Source organism: Polypterus senegalus, chromosome 2 (genome assembly GCF_016835505.1).
Source record: "Polypterus senegalus isolate Bchr_013 chromosome 2, ASM1683550v1, whole genome shotgun sequence".
Taxonomy (NCBI): Eukaryota; Metazoa; Chordata; class Cladistia; order Polypteriformes; family Polypteridae; genus Polypterus; species Polypterus senegalus.
In genome coordinates this window covers 1,887,181-1,910,121 of record NC_053155.1, presented here as the reverse complement: position 1 = coordinate 1,910,121, position 22,941 = coordinate 1,887,181, and the positions used below count along the sequence as shown (strand labels likewise).

At 43.1% G+C, this 22,941-nt stretch overlaps 1 protein-coding gene across 2 annotated transcripts in view; it reads right to left on the bottom strand.

The window, feature by feature from the left end:
* Positions 1-22,595, bottom strand: part of LOC120521258 (ICOS ligand-like) — a 65,515-nt gene extending 42,920 nt beyond the window's left edge. The window contains exon 1 of one of the 2 annotated variants that reach the window (XM_039742999.1): positions 22,495-22,595. The gene's annotated coding sequence lies outside the window, so the exon portion shown is untranslated. Of the gene's footprint in view, positions 1-13,066; positions 13,086-22,494 lie in introns of those variants that run through there. The other variant, XM_039743007.1, reaches the window with a different exon arrangement.
* Positions 22,596-22,941: the final 346 nt, after the last annotated feature.

The following is a 22,941-nucleotide window of genomic DNA, read 5'->3' as shown; positions in this document are numbered from 1 at the left end:
ATATGCTGTAAATACGCTACTAGGAGCAGATTTGAGGACAGGGGGCTGCACAGAGTTCAGAGTCCGGACCGCCAAGGGGTAGCAGCTGCTGTAGTACCTGGCAGCACTGCTCAGATGCTACTGAACCTTCTGCCAGGGACTTCTGCCCACCATAATGCTGGAGGCTTTGTGTATATGATTGCTACGTGACTCTCCACTCTCTTGCTCAGTTGTTTCCCAACAGTTCTTTTTGAATGGTTGTATAAATAAGCAAACGTTTTGTTATTGGGCTGAAACCAACCCTGGTGAACTTCATCAGAGACCCCTGCACAGTAAGCGCACAGGTTACAGTTTGAAGAATTTGACATTGTAGGCCCTTACTTTGTTGAGATGGGGGGAGCAGCGATCACCGTCACTTCAGAACCTTACATTGAAATGCTAGAGAACTGGGAGAAATGGATGTGGTGGATGCCTGGTGTCAATAGGGTGGAGCAGCAGCTCATACAGCCTGCGCAGAGAGCCATGCAAGGTTTGCAGGAGATGTTTTTGGGGAAGCTGATCTCCCTGCGTGGCAATGTCGGGTGGCCTTCATGTTCGCCTGATTCGCTCCGTGCGATTTCCTCTCAAGTTGAAGGTCTACACATACCGACTTCAAAACCTAGAAGCCCTCAAGGACGCTCTTCACTATGAAATCGTTGCTATTCCCCTTGAAATGGGCAAAAGATTCATTTGAGTGTTCAGAAATCGTCTCGAAGAGTGCATCGCTAATGATGGCCGCCACCTTGAAGACATCTTTTTTAAAACACACCCTTCTTGCGTCGTAATGAAATTGATTTTATCTTGTAGCTTCTTTTTGGCTCGCGATGTACGATTTGTACTGACTAGGTCACCGCTCACTAACGAACAAAGCACTATGTGTTCTTCATCTCTGAAACCGGGCAATAAGCAGGAGATTATACTCAATTCAGTTCAATTCAATTCAATGTATATTGGAGTAGCACTCTTCACTGAGTGTAGGCTAAAAAAAACGTGTAGCAAACTCTAACGTATAACGCAAATGACAAGCTTTAACGTTACAAAATGCATAAAAAAAGAAAATGATTGCAGATTTATTAAAAACATATAACATTCTACACAATCAAGTCAAAACTTAACAAAACTAAACTCAAATCAACCGCCACCCATGAGAAAGAGAGGAAGGCCAACAGCCCGAGTAAAACTATTGAGAGTAGTAAAGAGCGAAACGGAGTCTTTTCCTTCAATTTCAATGCTTATTTGAAAATGTTATTGATGAGACCCTGCCAGGCTTTGAAGATGTTTTGCTCAGACCCTCTAAGTGAGAATGTGATCATTTTGTCCAATTTCAGACACTTTATAACATCAGTTACTCACTGACCTAACAGAGGCGAGTTAGGATTCTTCTAGTGGAGCGAGACAAGTGAAGTAAAGGTCATCACAGTTTGTCTGTCCTTCTCCACTTTAAGCCCCTCTGTGAGCCCACCAAACACAGTTGTTAGTGTGTTAGGACGGATTGGGACACCAAGGCTGTCTGAAAGGCATTTAGTCCAGAATGATGTTCATTTGGTGCAGGCCCATAACATGTGACCCTGTGAGGCTGGAGCTCGATTGCAGCGTTCGCAGGTTGGATCTCGCCCTGGAAACATTTTAGAAAATTTTAAAGGAGACAGCTGTGCTTGATAGATGATTTTAAGTTGAATAATTGAATGCTTTGCGCATATGGAGCTCGAGTGAATTCTGTCATGGCTACCTTCCACTCCTTTTCTGAGATGTGGACGAAGTTTGCAGACCAGACAGCAGGTGAAATAATAAAGCAGCTTTATTCTTTAGTGTCACGGTGAGAAAAGTTTCAGAAATGCAGACAATCAATACATGAAAGCGTCAGGGCTCTTCTGAACCCCGTCTGTTGGATGGGGTCCAGTTTTATACCCCTAGAATGCGTGATTTAATATCAGTATAAAATGCAACAGTCAACACATTTATTATACACAATCCTCGAGCCCCTGATAAAACTTGATTTCTTGGCTCCTTTTGTTATGGCGTTCAGATGTAAGCTAAGGGACAACGTGATAAGGCAGACTCATGTGTGGAATGTCAGACCTTGAGTCCTTTACACAAATAATTTTCTATTTGCTAAAACAAAGCATGCTATTACATGGTTTTGTAAAGCTTACTTCTCAGACATGAATTAGTACAAGGGAACGAAGAAGACATTCGTCTTCCACACAGATGTTGAGTGAGAGATCCTAATCCCACTGTCCTCAGGGGTCTTTGAAAGGGAGGGACTGTAAAATGTTTTTATTTATTATAGAAATGCGGTCTGAGTCCTCGAGACTGATCAATATCTCTTCTGGAATAGAAATAGGTGGAAGGTGAGGGAAACTGGGCAGATTCCATTGATCAACGTTTCTTATTTGGAGGTAGTGGAAAAAATGTGCTGCTGGAAAGTTAAAATTGTTTGCAGGATGTGAAGACGTTGTCTTTGTGCAGATCTCTAAGTGATTTAATCCCAAATGTTTTCCAGACATTAAAAACTGTGTACATTTGAGAGGGTGGAAGAAGGTGGTTCTCATGTGGAGGTCACAGATAAAATCTTCTCCGTCTTGAAGTACTTCCTCCATTGGTGGCGCACTATTGGGATTGGTGACGATGACTTGGATTTATTGGGGTACAAAGCTAAGAATATAAAGAAGTGCTGCAGGACTGCGGACCAAGCCAGTGTGTGTTTGTGTCCATGTCCAGGTTTTTATATTTTTTTGTGTATTTGTGGTTTCACTTTTGCACGTTTTCTGCAGTTGTTCTTTTGCTTTTGTGTTTTGTTATCCATCCATCCATTGTCTAACCCGCTGAATCCGAACACAGGGTCACGGGGGTCTGCTGGAGCCAATCCCAGCCAACACAGGGCACAAGGCAGGAAACAATCCTGGGCAGGGTGCCAACCCACCGCCGGTGTTTTGTTATCTTTTTTCTTTAATTTATTCGACTCTTGTTACTTCTCTTTTGGTTTATTTGTTTTCCTATTAATGCTATGTGAAGCATCCTTGGGTATGAGAAAGGTGCTACATGAATAAATCAAATCAAACCCAAATCAAAATCATTATTGTCATTGTAGCAATGAGACTTTTTTAGGTGCAATTTTCCAGTGCAAAAAATAAAGTTAAACAAAGTTAAAACTAAAATAAAACGGGAATAAAATAAGTACCAAAATAGTCCATAACAGCCGAACACTGTTTTCCACTCATACATACGTCATATTGCACTTGAACCTCAGCCAATGTTGGCTCAGAGCTGGATTGTGATCACGAGAGTGTATTGTATTGTGAACAGAACATGAAGGTGCACTCGGTCCGACTGAGCACTTAGCAGCAGCAGTCAGCATGGTGATGGCTGAAGGATAGAAACTGTTTCTCAGTCCGTCTTAGTCTTTATGGATCTGAAATGTCTACCTGAAGTGTATCACTAGTATGAAACGTCAAAAGATTTTTCATCGACTTATCATCTCTTTTCATATTCTCACTCTCTCCTTTCTTCCATTATGCAAACAAGGCCTTCTCATCAGTATATACAAAGCATGAAACTCTGCCATTATAAACCCTCCAGTGATTCCTGGCTCAGGAGAGAAAAACAGGAAAGGGAGGTTTGGCAGCCTGTTTGTTAATTTAAAGGATTAAGTTGATGTATGCATAAATAAATGCACTCAGTTACTTACATGTTTATAAACAGAGAAAAAAATGTGTTTGTCATCCATCATCCATCCAGGCTGAAAGCACCCTGCAGGGGTCTGAGGCATCAGGAGGAGTGCAGGGACACTCGCAGCGGGACCTGCGTCCATCACAGGCCCCACACTCACACTTACGGGCTACACGGTGGTTTGCATTGCTGCCTTCCACATTCAGATGCCCTACCTGGTCATGAGCCCCCATGTTCTCCTCCCACATCACTTACAAACACACACACATTTTAGGCGGATTGGTGTGAGTGTGACTGGACACTACAATGGACTGGCACCATGTCCAGGCCTGGCTAGGCCCGTGCTAACAGTGTTTGAGAACATCAGCTAATGATGCAGGGTGGGAGGCGCAGGCCGCAGAGTAAAGACTCGTCTGTTTCATTTATTCTCTCTAAATGGACTTTTCCATTGCACAGCATTTACACCCCACAATGTCCTCCAGTGAATGGCACCATGGGCAGCTCTTTATTAAGATGCTCCTTGTCGTCTCGTCATAGCAGTCATCTGCCATCAAGTGTTCACTGCAAACTGTCTGAATGGCGTCCACCAACGAACACCTCGCTGATCGCTTCTCCACTTGTCCAATGTGTTTCTTTCAAACAATGTCACATCACCTTAATTAGGCTGACATTGCTTCAGTTAAAAAGAAATGAAATGACAAGATCAGGACAAGTGAAAATAACTTCACTTCACGTCATGGCAGAGCACTTCAGGTTTCAATGCCCTTCAAGTTCAGCTTGTGTTTAAAAGATAAAAACGCCGCCTGCCGTCTCCTTCATGATGAAGCAGCAGAGCAGAGCGTGTGGTGGGCATCTCTCAGAGTGAACATCAAGCCGAAGTATCCCCTTTGTCACAAGTTCATGGAATCCACAGACACTCTGCAGCTTTGGATTTTGGAACAAGCAGAAATCAATTCTGTGCTGAATTTTAATTCTAGTATGCATTTTCCATTACTGTGTGTACTGTAATCATTTTTTAATATCATTGTGCCACATTTTTTATACTATTACTTGACTGGTAGGCACCACTAATGTTTTTGCACGACGCTGCCCATATTATTTAAGGTTGATGTGCCCTTTGCCAGTTACGTGGCATATGAAGTCACTGATGGCTCCCTTTCTATATAAGATGGCGGCGAGCTGCTCTCATTATCCAGGTTTCTAGATATTATGCATAATGACTGTGAGTGAATCTGAGAACATTAGAACGGGCCATTCAGCCCATCAAGCTTGTCAATCCTGTTCACTAAGAAATTCGAGTTCTAAAGCCCCTGATGTCCACCACACTACTTGGTCATTTGTGCCTGTGGTTCTCAGTGTGAACAAAAACTTTCCTGCATTTCTGCAAAATTTTCCCTTAACAGGTTTTCAGCTGTGTCCCCGAGTTCTTGATAAACTCATTTGAAAATACAAGTCTCGATCCACTGGACTAATTCCCTTCATTATTTTGAACACTTCAATCATGTCTCCTCTTAATCTTTGCTTAAGCTGAAAGGTTTCCACTCCTTTAATCTCTCCTCCTAACTCACAGTCCTCCAATCAGCCTAGTCGCTCTTCTCTGGGTTTTCTGTTGTGCTGCAGTTGTGCTCCTCGCACTACAAAAATGACAGAGCAGCCATTGAGGAGAACACCCAAGTGCATCATGGAGCTAAAAGTCATGGCCTGCTGTGTGAGGCTCACAGTGTTAAACCTCTGAGCAGAGGAGGCTACATGAGGACCTAATGGAGGTCCTCTAAACTCTCAAAGGCACCAATAAAGTGGACCTGCCAGAATAGTGAAGAATCAGCGGAATCACGGAGAAGTGTATGGAGGACTGGAGCCAGGAGACACGTCTCCACACAAAGTGTATTTGATATCGGGTACAAACTACCGAGACATGGAATTGAAACAGCAGCCTTGAGAACCTTTATGAGGACACCTGAGCTATTATAACACCAAATGAGCGAGAAAGAGTAAATGGTGGTCTCGTCTGTCAAACGTCTTATGTTGTTATGGGTTGAACTACACATACAACTGTATATGAAACTCTAAAAAAGAGCAGTTATGTTATGAAAGTAAAGCACAAAAGGGACGATTCACAACAAGAAGAGGATAAAATAACTAGCTGTGTAAGCCCGTGCTGTATAAAGCCCAGGCTCCTAGAAACTATTGAAATCGTCGGAAAGAAAATTGCAATGCAGAGTCGGCGGTTTTGTTTTGTGGACATGCTCAGTCCCTTTGTCTGTCAGCGGCTAAATGAGTTTCTCTCTCGTTTGTCTTTACTCGCTGGTTTCACTTTGGCAACGGAGATGCTTTCTGTCTTCTTCCGACTCATTAGCTTGGGGTCGCCTTGCCGGCTCTTTGAGCTTCATGCTGTAACCTTGCACTTCCAAGCCGGACAGACAGATACACACACACGTACACGTGTAGACATTTATATATGAGATACACTAAGAGAAAAGAAAGAATCTTGACCATGCAGGAGTTCCACATGGGGTTGTGAATTGTGAATTTCCCCTTGGGATTAATAAAGTATCTATCTATCTATCTATCTATCTATCTATCTATCTATCTATCTATCTATCTATCTATCTATCTATCTACCGACTCGACTCTGCTTTTTCCTGCGTTGTGTAAATAATTATCACGTAGGCACGTTGAGTTAGAACACGAGCTTTTATTTTCCTCCTTCAGTAAACCCCCTTTGCAAAACAAAAATAGACAGAGCGTCACATATACGTCTTCTTCCCTCTGCCTATTAAATAATAAATTAAATCGATTATTTCTGGCGTTAGAGCCAAAACGTGGTGTTCACAGGTTGTGAGGTGTACGCTAATTAACGCCCGTACTACAACAGATTATACTGTTGATTTACTATAAACTGTTTACAGGGATCAACGCTTTTGGGGAAGTTCATAACAAAAAAATATATATATAAACAAAATTATAGATAACATTTTACACTTTGCTACATGCTCCTCCCTGAACTTCACCAAAATAGTCAGGCATTAACAGCTGACTACCTCAATATATCCACAGTATACAACATATGTGTTACCCACTACACTGGGAAAGTGACTAAAGAAGGTTGCGCAATCCTTCCCAAGTACACTCGCACTGGGGGTGCCCCATACACCCTCTCATCTATTTGACAACATTCCTTCTCAACTTAACAATACTCGTAGCATTATCATCTATCACTAAAGCAGCATTTAATCATTTATTTTTTCCAAAGGTTACCATCAACACTAACATCTGAATTACAACAATAATGATTTAACAAAACCAGTAACAGAACGCTTTTTAAATGGCACAATTTCTTGAGACATATTCTGAATTAACCGATTAACCGGTTTCACTACTCTACCCACCCTAGTTTTAATTCTTGACACTGCATTGTTTCCAATTGAACTTTCAGCAACTGAACATCCACTGACATTGTCTAAGCCATTCACCGATCTCTGGTCCAACCCGTCCAACACCTGTCCACCTATCCGACCATGGTCCACGATCTCGTCCTTCTTCTCATCTGTCTGGATATTGATCTCTTCTTCAACACTATAAGAATCATTAGGTGGCTCGTTAGAATCAGAGGCGCTCAATACCCAATGTGCCGTTCTGTCGACTGAATTCACTTCGGTCCTCCCCTCTAAAGTATTTGCCAGCATCTCATCTTCAGACCCACAGCTAGATTCAGCTGACTCAGCAAATGAGGATTGATGGTCATCGTCTTCAGTCTCCAATGGCAGAAAGTTAGCAAGTAATAGAAGATTCCGGTGCACAACCTTCTCTCGTCCACTACTAATATTTTTAATCCGATAAGTATGACACCTTGGATTTTTTTTAATCACGACATATGGAATAGACTCCCATCTATCTGCTAATTTTCCACGCCCTCATTCACTCTTGTTCGCCAGTAGGACGCGATCTCCTTCGACAATCTCGTGACCCCTCACTTTTCTGTCATAATTCTCGGCCTGGCGCTGTTGACCTATGCTGGCATTGGTCTGAGCAGTAGCTATTGCTTCTTTCAGATCGCTCTCATTTTCAATACATACTTGTCATAATCAATGAGATTGCAGTCCCGTCCGACATTGTGAAACATCACATCAACAGGTAGCCTTGGCACTCTACCAAACATTAAGTAGAAGGGTGCATAGCCTGTTGTCTCATGTGCAGTGCAGTTGTATACAAAGGTTAACGTCTGCAACATCTGAGGCCAATTCTGCTTTGCTCTTGGAGGCAAGGTTCTGATCATATTTCCCAGCGTTCTATTAAAACGTTCTGCACTTCCATTTCCCATAGGGTGATAGGCAGTGGTCCTGGACTTTTTTACACCAGACACTAACAGTAGTTCCTGGATCAACTGACTTTCAAAATTGGCTCCCTGATCGAATGGATTCTTTCGGGAAAACCATAAACACAAAAGTACCTGTCCCAGAGCTGACGGGCAACCTGCTTAGCCGACTGATCACGGCACAGGAACGCATGGGCCATCTTCGTAAAGTGATCAGTAACAACCAAAACATCCATTGACTTCCCATGTGAATCTTCTGCTGACCAAAAATCTATACAAACTAATTCTAAAGGGCTTGCGGGTTTTGATGCTTTCAAGAGGGCTCTACCCTCCGGTTCTGGTGTCTTGCTTACTAGCAGCTTGCAGGACCTAACATACCCCTGACATCACGCTCCATATTTGCCCAAAAAATCTCTGTCTTGTCAGGTACAGGGTTCTATATTGTCCTTGATGTCCAGCTTCATGCACTCCTGCAGAGCTTGTTTCACCAGTGAGGTGGGGACAACATACTGATGAAGCCTCTTTCCAGTCAAAGGATGTTTAATCACTCTATACAATATCCCATCTAGCAACTTGAGTTTTTCCCACTGTCTTAATACCTTCTGAACTTCAAACATCTCCTTCACTCTCTCTCCTGGATGGTCTTCTTTCCCGGGCCACATAATAAAACCCTCGATAAAACATTATCTTCCTGCTGTCTATCCTGGAGTTCCTTCAGAGAGAATACAGGCAGAGCACACTGTCCTGGTGGGATCAACTGCTGAACATCTTGGACAAGCCAAGAGGATGCTCTCCCTCTTGTTCCTTCATCCCACTCAACCTGACCATCTAGCACTGCTGCGACTTCCTCGTTACTAAGGGAACAGTGTCTCTCTTCCGAAACAGACTCCACTTGTCGTATTTGTTGACGGTTGGCGCTCAGATGGAAGACATTCTGTACGGTACTATCTTCAACCAGTTGTGCTTCATCGATCAGAGCCCCATAAGGTTCAGTCAGAAGCCTCTGACCGACTCTGGCTTTTACAAATGGTTGTCTACTCAGAGCATCTGCAACTACATTCTTGGGGCCTGGAATATACTGAATGCCAAAATTATATGGCGCTAACTTGGACACCCAACGTTGTTCACAGGCATCTAGCTTGGGTTTGGTGAGAATATATGTCAATGGGTTGTTATCTGTCCATACAGTAAAAGGATGACCCTTAAGCCAATGACTAAATTTATCACAGACTGCCCATTTCAATGCTAAAAATTCCAATCGATGGGCGGGATATTTCATCTGCGCACAAGTCAATGCTTTACTTGCAAAAGCAATGGGACGCGCCTTACTTCCCCCCTCAGAAACCTGAGAAAGTACTGCTCCCAATCCATCAAGTGAAGCATCAGTTGAGAGAATAAAGGGCGGCTAAAATCAGGGTGAGCCAACACTACTGAATTCAGCAGGGCATCCTTGAGACCACTAAACGCTCTGCTATGCTCTGGAGTCCAATCACTTCGGCTAAGTTTCCTAAAAACAGCTGCGCCCCTAAATTTACCCTTTTTAACGGTTAACATTGCTGTCAAGGCAAAAAGAGGCTTAGCCACACTGGAGCAATTTTGTATGAACCTCTGGTAGTACATTACCATGCCAAGAAAGGATTTTATTTTCTTCGCTGAAGGGGTGGCCCCGTCTTCTGACATAAGGTCTGATTCAGTCAGAGCAGCAATAGCTTGCACCTTTTCTGGGTCAGTGGCAACTCCATTTTCACTGACAACGTGGCCTAAAAACCTAATACTACGCCGAAGGAAATGACATTTTCTGGGGCCAATTTTAGGCCGTGCTCACTTAGCCTACTAAAAACCATTTCAAGTCTTTTGATGGCTTCTGCTTCACTGGGAGCAAAAATCAGCACATCATCAAGGTAACACAACAATGTCAAAAAATTCTGGTCACCAAAAATATTCACCATCAGACGCATGAAACTGGCTGGACTGTTACACAAACCTTGAGGCATTCTGTTGAATTCGTGGAGACCCACTGGAGTTGTAAAAGCAGTTAATTTCTTATCCTCCTCATGCATTGGAATATTATAAAACCCAGATGTCAAATCAATTGTACTGAATACGCATTACCTCCCAGGGCAGCTAAACAATCAGCCTGGTGCGGAACAGGATGTGCATCTTTTACTGTGCGTGCATTCAACCACCGGTAGTCAACACAGACACGCAAATCGCCATTCTTTTTCCAAACTAGAACGAGAGGGGAAGCCCACTCACTAGAAGACTTCTGAATGATGTCTTTCTCTTCCATTTCAGACAGGACCTCCCTTAACTTCTGATACTGCCCTGGGGGAACACGACGATAGGGTAACCGGAAAGGACGGCTATCTGTCAGAAAAATGCGATGAACAAAGTCTTTGGCCTTGCCACAGTCCAACTTATCCTTGGAAAATATGTGTTCATACCTCTTCACAAGGTTTACCAATTGACTCTTCCAATAAGTCGATACCTCACATGCATTTACATCGATACCATCAATTCCTAGGCTGTTCAACTCATCTTGCAAACTGGAAGGTAAAGAGGTACTAGCAGTACTGACTGCATTACTCAAAACCTTGTGTTTTAGCCCCTAGCACCTTAACAGTGTCACAACTCAGCCTCTGGTCAAAATCTTCCAGTGCCATGCATGGTGATACATCAGCAATCCTTGTATTTTTCCTGAGCGTCACAGGCTTGTCACTCAAGTTCACAATCTTCACTGGGACCCATCGATCACCACTCATTGAAGCTACTACTCTTCCTACTAAGATGGTTTTACAGTGTGACTGACATTTTGGTGGTTCTATCAGTATAGCACTTCCACTGGAAATGGGTACGTGCGGAGAGAGCCTTCCCCATACTATATGTTCCTTACTGGGCATTAGCGTAACAGCACTGGTTAACTTTGCAGTTCCTATCACATCCGGAATTTTGTCACCTCTCCATCTGGTTATGCCAGACAGCATGCTCAAAAACTGTTCAATATTAGCTTCATTGGCGGAGTCAGGAGTGTTCATTACTTTCCAATAATGTGGATATTGTTTGAACTGACTCGACAGATGCTTTATTACATTAGTACCCAGTATTAACTGGTCACGTTGACCGGCACCACCAAGACAGGGACACTCATCACTTGGTCATAGACGTTAAGCTCCAATTCATAAACGCACCTCGACGCACCTGTATCCCACCACATCCCACTAAGACAACATCTGTTGGTGTCTGAACAACCTCTGGCAACAAACTTCCTTCTGCAAGCTTCCTTTCTGCATTCTCACTCATTGTGCACGCCATCGAACCAGTATCCAGTAAGGCCAATAACGGAACTCGACTATTTACTTTCACATCCGTGTAGAACAGACTGTCTGCTTTCTCCAATTTATGCACATTCTGGCATATGACCAGACCTCCCTTTGGAGCCAACCTGCTACTCTCCTCGTAAATGGAAGCCAAATCTTCTTCAAGATTGAGGGTCTGACTTAGTAAGCTCACACTCTGCCCCCCCAAATGCGAGCAATTTAGTTTCCCTGGTCGGTCACCTGAGCATCTGGATGAACAGTATGCGGATGTACTTTTGTACAGTCCCTCTTTGGTGACCAGTCTCCAAACAAACAAAACACCTTCTTTCTCTCATGCAATGTTCACGTGTATGGTGTGTCTTATCACCACATATTTTACAGGAAGCCCGAGCCACCCACTGAGTTGGCTGCGGAGGAGAAATGGCTGTCCGTGCCAAAACTTTCTCAAACATGTCTAGAACTCTCTCCAATGCTCCCACCTCTTGATTATTGTGCACATCTACCTTCATCTGTCTGACGACTTCCGGCATGCTTGTCGCTCCATAATCACATTTCTCTACTGCAAAATTATTAACAGCAGTAACAGCCGCTGGTGTCCTACCAACCTTGCTCGTCTTAATAGGTTTCTTCCTTGCCCAGTGCTCCCTCTGATGCTCATCAATAGCCTCCTGAACCTCTGAGCTGACCATTTACTAATCGGTTTACATTTAAAAACACTGGCAAGATCAAAATCTGGGCAATTTCTTATGAATATCATAGCAATCTCTGTAGACATGTGTTCCATCTTTGCACCTTTCTTCCTCAAATGTTTATCAGCCCGCTCAGCAACAGTATTCAGCCGAACCCAATAATCTACAGGACTCTCATCATCATTTGGCTGTGTGGCATAAACATCTGCTACTGGGGAGCAAGACTCCGGATTCTCGCTAAAATATCTCCTCAATATTTCATATAATACTTCAGGGTGCAAAACACTATTTAGGGTCATACGACTCTTCAATCCAACTTTGACAATATTTCTTGCCCTCCCCGAGACATAGCTCAGCACCTCGTCCACTTGCTCTGGGACATATAGTGCCTTATTTATCTATCTATCTATCTATCCACTCTTGCACTGTGTGTTTGTCTGACTCATCTCCTCTGAACACTGGTGGTTCCTTCCTGTCTGGCTTTACTACAACGTTTAGTTTGGACAGATCGAGAGTATTAGACAGGGGATTAGGTCGGCTAGCAGAAGGAAGAGTCATGAAACTGTCTGGCGTGTCAAAAATCCTACTAGCCAATAACCGACTGGCAACAGAATCACCAATCTGGGCACCTAGCTCCCCTATAATATCACGTAACTGCTGTAAAGTATCAGGGGCACTATCGGTAGGAGTTGAAAACCTTGGCTTCACAGAGGGTATGTCACTTGCCTCCATGGTGTCCAATGCTCTCTATAAATTGACTGCCTAACCTGCTCTCCTGTAATCTCCTTTGCATGCAATAATCTTTGACCCCTCCCTACTACTGGGGTCACATCTATAAAATTCAATCCACGCCCCCCACTAGCCATATCACAATAGTTAATACACGAAGAATAAAAGAAAATATGTATATAACTGACTATAAATACACAATTTACAGAACAAATATTACTATATAATTAAACAATTCTTAACATCATATCTATATGAAAAAAAAAAACGTAACAAATACAATACTACAATAACCAATAAAGTGTTCTTTTAACGTCGTTAGCTCTCACATAAACTGACTCCTCCGGCTCACAAGAGAGGACGCCTTAATCTTCACGGCACTTGCTTGACCCCGGCGATCGGCAGCAGCTGATCTGATGAATCCGGGTCACGGCACCATTTCTGTAACCGACTCGACTCTGCTTTTTCCTGCGTTGTGTAAATAATTATCACGTAGGCACGTTGAGTTAGAACACAAGCTTTTATTTTCCTCCTTCAGTAAACCCCCTTTGCAAAACAAAAATAGACAGAGCGTCACATATACGTCTTCTTCCCTCTGCCCACACAGCGCCCACGACACTTCTCAAGTATTATTTATATAAACACATTACATATAAAACTATTTACAATAAAATTACTCCAATTTTCCAAAGAAAACTATTTACAATACACATAGCTTTATACACAAAAAAAAATCCTAATTTTATAATTATATATTCTTAACAAATGAAAAGAAAATATACATATATTTATATAGCATACCTTTGCAAAAACAAAAATAGACAGAGCGTCACATATACGTCTTCTTCCCTCTGCCTATTAAATAATAAATTAAATCGATTATAAATTAACACAAAATAAATAAAAAATATAAGAATATCGGAAAAGAAACTGAAACCACAACCTACCCACACAGCTTGATTTACTATAAACTGTTTACAGGGATCAACGCTTTTGGGGAAGTTCATAACAAAAAAATATATATATAAACAAAATTATCTATCTATCTATCTATCCCGGCCGGGCTGGAGCCCGCCGGACGCCAGGAGGACGGGAGGAGGGCTTGTGCCTCCTCCAGACCGCGAGGCGTCCGTCCTGGTTCTGTTGGGGGCCACGGGTTGAGGGCATGGAAGCCCTTCCCTGTAGGGGCCCGTGGTCACCGCCAGGCGGCGCCTAATGCCGGTTTATCCCGTGCGGTTGCCGGTTGGGGCTGGAGCCCGGCCGGGACGCCTTGGAGGACCGGAGGAGGGCGAGTGCCTCCTCCAGACGGAGTGGGGGCGTCCGTCCTGGTTAGGCAAGGGGCCTCGGGTACAGGGCTTTGAAGCCCAGCCCGTAGGGACCCGTGGCCACCGCCAGGCGCCCCGTGCCTAATTATCCGGAGCCCGCACTTCCGCCACACCAGGAAGTGCCGGGGGGAAGACTTTGTGTGGCACCCGGAGAGCTGCCAGGAAGACAGCCGACACTTCCGCCACGCTTGGGCGTGGCTAGAGGCAGAAGCACCTGGGGCTCATCCGGGGCCTTATTTAAGGGGCCGCCTCCCTCCAGTCATTGGTGGAAGTCGGGTGGAAGTGGACTGAGCAAGAGGAAGGACTGGAGGCGGCCAGGAAGGCACAAGAGACTGTGGGCCTGGACTGGGGGAAATCGGTGCGAGGAGGCACTGGGGGTGCACGTGAGCACGTATTGTAAATAATATTAGTGTAAATAAAAGTGTGTGGAGCAAAGTATGCTGTCCGTCTGTCTGTGCCGGGGCCAGCCTTCACACTATCTATCTATCTATCTATCTATTATATAGTGCCTTATCTATCTATCTATCTATCTATCTAACAGAAATAACTAACAACATATTAGTAAAAATTTAATAAAAACTGGTGCTCTATTCATTTGTAGAGTTGTATGACTTCCATCCATCCATCCATTATCCAACCCGCTATATCCTAACTACAGGGTCACGGGGGTCCACTGGAGCCAATCCCTGCCAACACAGGGCGCAAGGCAGGAAACAAACCCCGAGCAGGGTGCCAGCTCACCGCAGGGCACACACACACACACACACCAAGCACACACTAGGGACAATGTTGTATCACCAATGTGCCTAACCTGCATGTCTTTGGACTGTGGGAGGAAACCCACACAGGCACGGGGAGAACATCCAAACTCCACACAGGGAGGACACGGGAAATGAACCCAGTTCTCCAAACTGCACCACTGTGCCGCCAGTTGTATGACTTAGAGAAGACAAACGGTTGTTTCCATAACGTTTCTTAGAAGACATAAAGGCAAAGGCAAAAGCAAAGTTGTCCTATTTTCATCCATCCATCCATTATCCAACCCGCTATACCCTAACTACAGGGTCACGGAGGTCTGCTGGAGCCAATCCCAGCAAACATAGGGCGCAAGGCAGGAAACAAACCCCGGGCAGGGCGCCAGCCCACCACAGTGTCCAAGTTTCTGATTTAATAATAAAACCTAATAATGAATAACAACAAGTTTTTACATTTTAATCAAATGTAAATGGGGTCTGTCGATAATTGGGTTTTTGGAAATCAAAGAAACATTTTTAAAAACAGTTCCATGAAAGTGTGGCACTGAGGGAATATCCCACTACTACATCACCATAGTTCTGAATATAAATTAGCGACTTGTTTACAGTTGAAAGATGGCATATGAGAGACATTATTAACAGGATGAGGGAGGAAGGCAGGTACTGGAGCCCCCATGTCCCCTAAACTTGATACAAATAAAAGAAAATGAAAGATGAGGGAATAAGAACAGGAGAGCAGAACCAGAATGACAGAAATGTCTGGAGCCCGGAATCATCGAGAACTTTACCAAGTCTTAAGCTACCCCTGCATAGGACCACCTCCATCTGTAGAGTTGGATTATGAAAGGTCGGAGAAGAAGTGTGCCAAACTAGGCAGCAACCTAAACACCTACGAATTCCACGCCGTATTCTCGATTTATGAACAATCATTGGACGCATATGTAAGAATCAGGCTGTGATTCATACTGTGGTGAAGAAGACAACAGGAGGAGATTCAGGGCAGCAATACTTGAGTCAACCTTGAAGGCATGGAGTAACAGTCCACTGATCAAATTCTGTACCCCCATAGTCCGTCATGCATCAGAGTGGAGTGTTAAGTAGTATTTTTGTTAGTTTTCCATACAAAATTTTTATGTTTAGTTTTTTTTATGTTTTTGGAAACTTAGCCAATCAGTTTTTTGCTATTAATATGATGTTTCTTGCCGCCAACTTTGTATTTAGTTTTATATTTTGCTGTGTCGGGATTTGCCAAAAATTGTGCGTGGTGTGTTGTCCGACTTTATCGTAGTGCAATCGGTGTCTTGCGGTGTGCCATCATTGGTAGGCCCTTTATTAGTTATGGCTTCCAATTGCCACCTGCATCCGCAATCGCCTTTCTGCAAACTGGGCATTCATATATGGAAATTTGAACTTTGCAATGATCCGTAGAGAAGGCTGAGGTCTAGTATTGATTTATGTGCAAGCTCTGCAGCTCAGACGTTATCAGGAAAGGCAAGACAACCTGTTAAGGTGGGTTGTGCCAGTCCCTCAAGATTTCAGCTGGGATATGCCCATACAGTATAAATGGCAATCAAGTGCTGCGTAAATTCAGTAAAAAAATGTAAAAAGTTCGGAAGGTATCTCTGGCCAAGCGGAAGGTACTGTATGTACGCTCTGACATCAGACATCGGCGCTGTATCTGATCGTGTTCATCTCTGATGGTCGAGCCACATCACATGGGGAGAAAAGCACATGGCCATGATATCTCTGGCAATCAGCAGCTACCCTCTAAAACACAACCTCTCTCCAAAATGTCAAACGTTACTCCTTAACAATCTCTAGATGATAATGTCTGCTGAATAAACAGGTGTCTATGCTAACTATGTAGAGGTAAGATGGCGAGAGGTACTGGCTCCTCACTCCTGAAGTCACGCTTCCTCCTCCCTTCGGCCTGCAGCCTGTCTCTTGGATTTGTGCTAATAAATCGCGGCCGGAACCCATCAATGATTTTTAGTGTGACGAGAGAAGTCGCAAAATCAACCGGAAAGTTCAAGCAAATGAGAGAATAAACCCCGATCTAAATCCTTTAAGTAGTTCTTTCTTTTGCTAGCTGAGCGGATGTAAGATACACCCTGAAGCCTGTCTCTCGAATTCACGCAAATAAATCGGTACCGCAAGCGAACTCTGATACTTAACGTAACAAGAGAAGTAGCAAAATCAACCGGAATGTTCAAGCAAATTCCAGAAAATAACCCAATCTAAATCCATTAAGTAGTTCTCAAAATTCACTAGCTAAGCGGATGTAAGATACACCCTGAAGCCTGTCTCTCGGATTCACGCAAATAAATCGGTACCGCAAGCGAACTCTGTTACATAGCGTAATGAGAGAAGTCGCAAAATCAACCTGAATGTTCAAGCAAATAATAGAAAAAAAAACCCCAATCCAAATCCGTTAAGTAGTTTTCACGTTCGCTAGCTAAGTGGATATAAGATACACCCCAAGGCTGGTGTGTGAGTGAGAAGACCCTCAGCCCCCCCCCATTACCTCAGGCCACAGCCTGTCTCTCGGATTCGCACAAATAAATCGGTACCGCAAGCGAACTCTGATACTTAGCGTAATGAGAGAAGTCGCAAAATCAACCTGAATGTTCAAGCAAATAATAGAAAAAAACCCAATCTAAATCCGTTAAGTAATTCTCTCATGAAAAGCAGACGGACAAACAGACGTTGGATTTTATAAATACGAGGTGTGGCAGAAAAGTAATGAGACGGATCTTTTATTTATCAAAGTTTTTCTTTTTTTCAAACATCAATGTTATCCCCTTCAAAGTAGTTCCCTTGGGCAGCTACACACCGATGGAGACGTTGTTCCCACTGTTGGTAGCAGCGCTGGAAGTCTTCAACCGGTATGGTCTTCAGCATGTCCGTTACACTCATTTGGATGTTTTCTAAAGTCCCGAAATGACGTCCTTTGAGGACATTTTTCAGTTTAGGAAAAAGGAAAAAGTCCCACGGACTGAGGTCAGGTGAATAAGGGGGCTGGGGAACCACAGGAATGCCTTTTAAGGTCATAAATTCTGTTATGGAGAGGGCAGTTTTTCGGCACCATTTTGGCACAGACCTTTCGCATGTGCAAATGTTCAGTCAAAATTTGATGAACGGTAAATCTGTTCAAATTTAATTGTTCACTCAACATTCTTAATGTTAAATGACGGTCTGATCTCACAAGAGTGTTCACACGTTCGATGTTTTCATTGGTTTTCGAATTTGAAGGCCTCCCTGAACAGTGTTCATCTTCAACGTGTTTTCTGCCTTCCAAAAATGATTTGTGCCAGCGAAAAACTTGAGCTCGGGATAAAGAATGTTCCCCATAGGCCTGTTTTAACTTTTCAAACGTCACACTTGCCGTTTAATGGCACAACGTTGCTCCAAATTCTGCTGTTCCATTTTGCGTGACGCACAATGCCGGGGGGCTCATCATAAAACCAGAAAGGCGCACAACTTCTTATGGAGAGGTATTTAAAACAAAGGGTAATGATCAGATTTGAATCTAGGTTATAAACAAGGGGCTGCATTCTTACGGCAAGGTAATTAAGACAAGTTGTAACGAACCCTGGTCTGAGCGATCGTATTGTTAAAACATTTGTGAATCCAGGGTATAAACAATAGGGACACAGTCGGCATGGCGACTGCAACGTCTGTGAAGCTTATTGCTAAGGCTTCAAACAATTGGTATGCGTTTTTAGTGTTAAATGTTTTGAACTGGGTGAGAATAACATGTCATATGAAATTTAAAAAGATACACACAGGCACGAGAAATGAATATTTATTTCGTATTTAGAAAGTTACACAAATTCATGGCTTTGTATTACAGGCAAGATAAATGTATATTTATTTTCTTACTATTAGTTTTGAATATAGTGTTTAAATGAAGCCGCCTGTCGTGAGTTTTTAGAAAGTTATGGCTGTGCAGGAAATATAAATGTATATTTATTTTCTTACTATTAGTTTATAACTTAAAGTGTTTTTAGAAAGTTGCACATATGCAGGGCTTTGCATGCAGGATAAGCGTATATTTAATTTTATAATATTAGTTTTGAATCTAGTGTTTATAAAATGTGGCTGTGAGTTTATATCTTAGCGCGGGTCTGTGAATATTTTCAGGAAGTTTACACAAAGCTATGACGGCAAGACGTGTGTGTATTTAATTAATTAATATTAATTTTGAATCTAATGTTTATAAAATGAGGTTGTGAATATTTTCAGAAAGTTACACATAGGCATAGCTATGACTGCAAGATAAGTGTATATTTAATTTCACAATATTAATTTTGAACCTAGTGTTTATAAAATAAACCCACATATCCGAAGTTTATAGCTTATAAATACATTTTCATACTTTTATAGTTTCATTTTTCATAAATTATATTTCCATATTTTATTTTCATATTTTCAAAAATCATATTTTCATATTTCATATTTTGGGGCGGGTCTTAATGTCATCAATCATATTTGGGGGGGCTTAAAGCCATCAATCAAATTAGCACCTCTTTTGACAGTTGCTGTCTGTATGTACTACTCTCATCCCCCCCGTGAAGTATGGCGGAGGGAGCATCATGGCTTGGGCGCTGCTTCAAGGCCTGGACGCCTTGCGATCTTTGAAGGGACAAGGAACTCCGAGGTACGTCAAGACATTTTACAGGTGAACGTGAGGGTCAGTTATGACAAGTTTTAGAGAGGCTGGGAGATGCCACAAGATACAGAAGCAAATCAACTCAGGAATGCCTGGAAAAGAAGAAACTCCTGACCGTAACCCGACTGAGATGCTCTGGAAGGACCTGTGCAATCAAGACAACCCAGAAATACCAAGGAACTGAGCCAGACTTGGTGGGAAACATTTACTAAAGAAGGGTCTAAAATTGGTTAAAATCTGGGGGTCACTTAGAATTTGCTGTGAGTGATGACTCAATGGTCCCAATCCAAATGTGCGTGTGTGTGACCTCCATAATGTCATTTGTCGAGTAACTGCAGCGTGAACTTCTTGTGTTCTGCTTGAAACCTCCTTCTGTATCATCGTTTGTTCTCCCACGATATGTGAAACACAAGCCCCCCCACCCCGTCTATTACAGATTACGAGGCCCTTTATCTCTCTTTTCTAAAAGCGCGGATGCACGTATCCTTCTTTTACTAGAAGAGACGGGTATTTAATATAACTGTTTTACAGTCTACACAAATGAAGAGACTTATTCAGGAGACATGCCAGCTCCAAGCCTCCACTTGGTGGTTTCTGCTCTCAGGCTGAAAGCCAAACAAACCTAATGGTTTCCTGGCAGACAAACGCTTAAAGTGAAACTCGGCAAACGTCTCCTCACTCTGAAATGCGGCTCCGAATGACCGACTGACCCTTTAACGTCTGCCACGCTCCCCTTTGTCGGCGCTTTCAGTTTCCTGGCTTTCCCTTCCTTCTCGCCCCGCTCATTACCCGCTGTCTGCACTCCAACAATACGTCCATTTAATTGATTTAATGTAATGTTTTCCCATTTACTTGATAATTATCTTTACCTCCAGGGTGTGTGTAATAGCTACAGTATATTACATTTGCATGCTAGTGTTAAGCAACTCGGTATCATTTGGCTTTTTGGCTGTTATTTAATACTAGGCTCACTCACCTTTTAAGTTTACTACTTATTAAGGCAATTCAATGTGTAGATCAATTTGATATTTTATACAACCTCATTAATTTGGTTATATTGCATTTGAGCACTATTACTTTAATACTCGGATAGGACTAATAGGACTGGCGAGCTTTGTTGGGCTGAATGGCCTGTTCTCGTCTAGATTGTTCTAATTCTAATTGTTCTAATTGTTCTAATACTCGTAGTTTCTGTTATTTTTGTGATGAAATTGAAACTTTTTTTCTATATTGAGGTCGCCCTTTTGAACCCCCCTGATATTTACTACGCGGTGAGGCATTTGTACTCCATCAACATGAATTATTTCCAGAGACATCATTTTGTCTATTTTTCCAGCGCATCGCGCACAAAAGCAAGGGAACGATGGGAGCACCAGAACTCTGCTCACATCATGTCGCTTCAAACCGCAAGCTGCAAGTAGTAAGTCTGTGATAAGCGGATAATCCCGCTACGCTTTCCACTCACGGGGCAGAAGGACAATCCCGACTGCTTTTATATAGTAAGAAAGAAGAAAAAGATATCGCACAGTCTGGAGTAGAAAATCATCTTTTACCTGGAAAAACGAAACTACAAATCCCATCGTGCATTGCAAAATGGACGGGGCGTGTGTGAAACTCCGCGCCTGCGTAGCACTCACGGGACGGAAGGAAGGACATCCGACCGCTTTTATATAGTAAGATAAGATTTCTAGCATTGCAAAGGCAGTTTCTCTATAGACTCTATTGTGACCCTTGGCATAAGGACCTCTGGTGCCCCTCAAACCACACACAAGGTGGGATCATAGAGGCATTGCGATTTTTTATTCCATGTATTGATTTTCATGAGCCTATTAATAACCTCAGCTGTTGTACCTTCACATCTTTCAGCTCCACCTTCAGTCTCCTTCCTTAGGAGCGTCTTAGATGTTCATTCAGCACACAAGGCAGATAAGCACACTACGCATGGAGTAAAATATAAATACCATTGCAATCGGGAGACTCAATTCACTTACTAAACAAACCAAAGTAAAATAAAAGAGGATCAAATCAAAATGTATGATAATAAAAGAAAGCAAACAATTAGGGAAGAAAGCAACAAATTTCCAAGTGAGCGCACTTGTGAATAAGACACAACTGTTTATCACAGCACGACGGAGAGACGCCTGATTCAGCACTGATTTACACTTCACGTTTGTTTGCCTCGCAGCTGTAAGCCTTTGTCACATGGGAATAGTTTAATCAGAGGTTTCCACGTTTGGTTATCTGCTCCGTCACCTTGTCCTGTCACTCCTGTCCCCCAACAGTCCCCCAGACTGCAGTTTATTTGATTCTGTTGACCTCTTTTGTAAGTCACTTTGGATAAAAGAGTCTGCTCTGTAACTGATTTACGAGGTCAGTGACTGCTACAATATTTTGTATATTTTTTACATGCCGTTTGTTGCTTTAAACAACTGCAGCTGCAGCCCCAGCAGGTTAACTGCCTTCCTCATCCAGTCCAGACCCTCATCTGTGAGCCACAACTCTTCCTCCATTACTCCCACTGGTTCAAGCACTGCCTTATATTTAGAAGCGGCACAAAAATCAGAAAACCTGCACCCGTTTAAATGATACACAAGTAAACAGTAACGACGACGGGAGTGTCCGTGCGTTTGATAACCAAAAGTGACATCCACGCGCAGCTCACCAAACAGACAGAAGGTGGCAGTCGAGAGCAGCATTCAAAGGCGCGCTTTTAAAATAAAGACACCCGTTGAGCGTGCAAACCAAGTCAAGATGGCACGACAGCCTGTGATCAGTGAAAGGCGCTATACAGGGAAATACAAGCTGACTGGCGTGGCCGGGAAGATCGCGAGTTCAGCAGCTAGCGGCGATCGGTCAAGGTCAAAGCACACTTTCGTAACTCTAAAAACTTCAATTATCTCTTAATAAGACGCAACCTGTCACCTTCACGTCACATCTGTCACTGAACTTCAACGCTTGCACGTTCAATAAATGATCGGAAATCAACTTTTAAAGCTTTTACTTACACGTCTAATAGCAGCAGACTGCGTTGGGTGTTGTTTCAAAGTTCAGAATGAAAGTAAACTCGACTTTGTGGGGTCTTGATTAATTTCATTCAGAGGAGTGGCCACAGTCTGGGGTGTGTGTGTGTAAGTGTGGGTCGGGTGTAGATGAGCAGCCTACCGTGGGCTCATTTTTTTTTTTTTGGCTGTGAGCGAATAAGCCGTCATTGTGGGAGCAGGAATGTTGTTGTTGTATCGGTGTTTCCGGGGTGGGCGCAGACAAGGAGGGACGGCAATTCACGGGCGTTTAGGCGGAGAGCCTGACTGGCAGGCAGCCCTCTGTTAGTCAGCTGCTCGATCCCTCTCTCTCATTGCCAGCCTGGGAATAGGCTCCTGGTATTGGATCTGCTGACGGAGCTGGGGAATTTGTGGCAGGCAGTGATGTCAGTGCCGGTGATCACGATGTTCGCC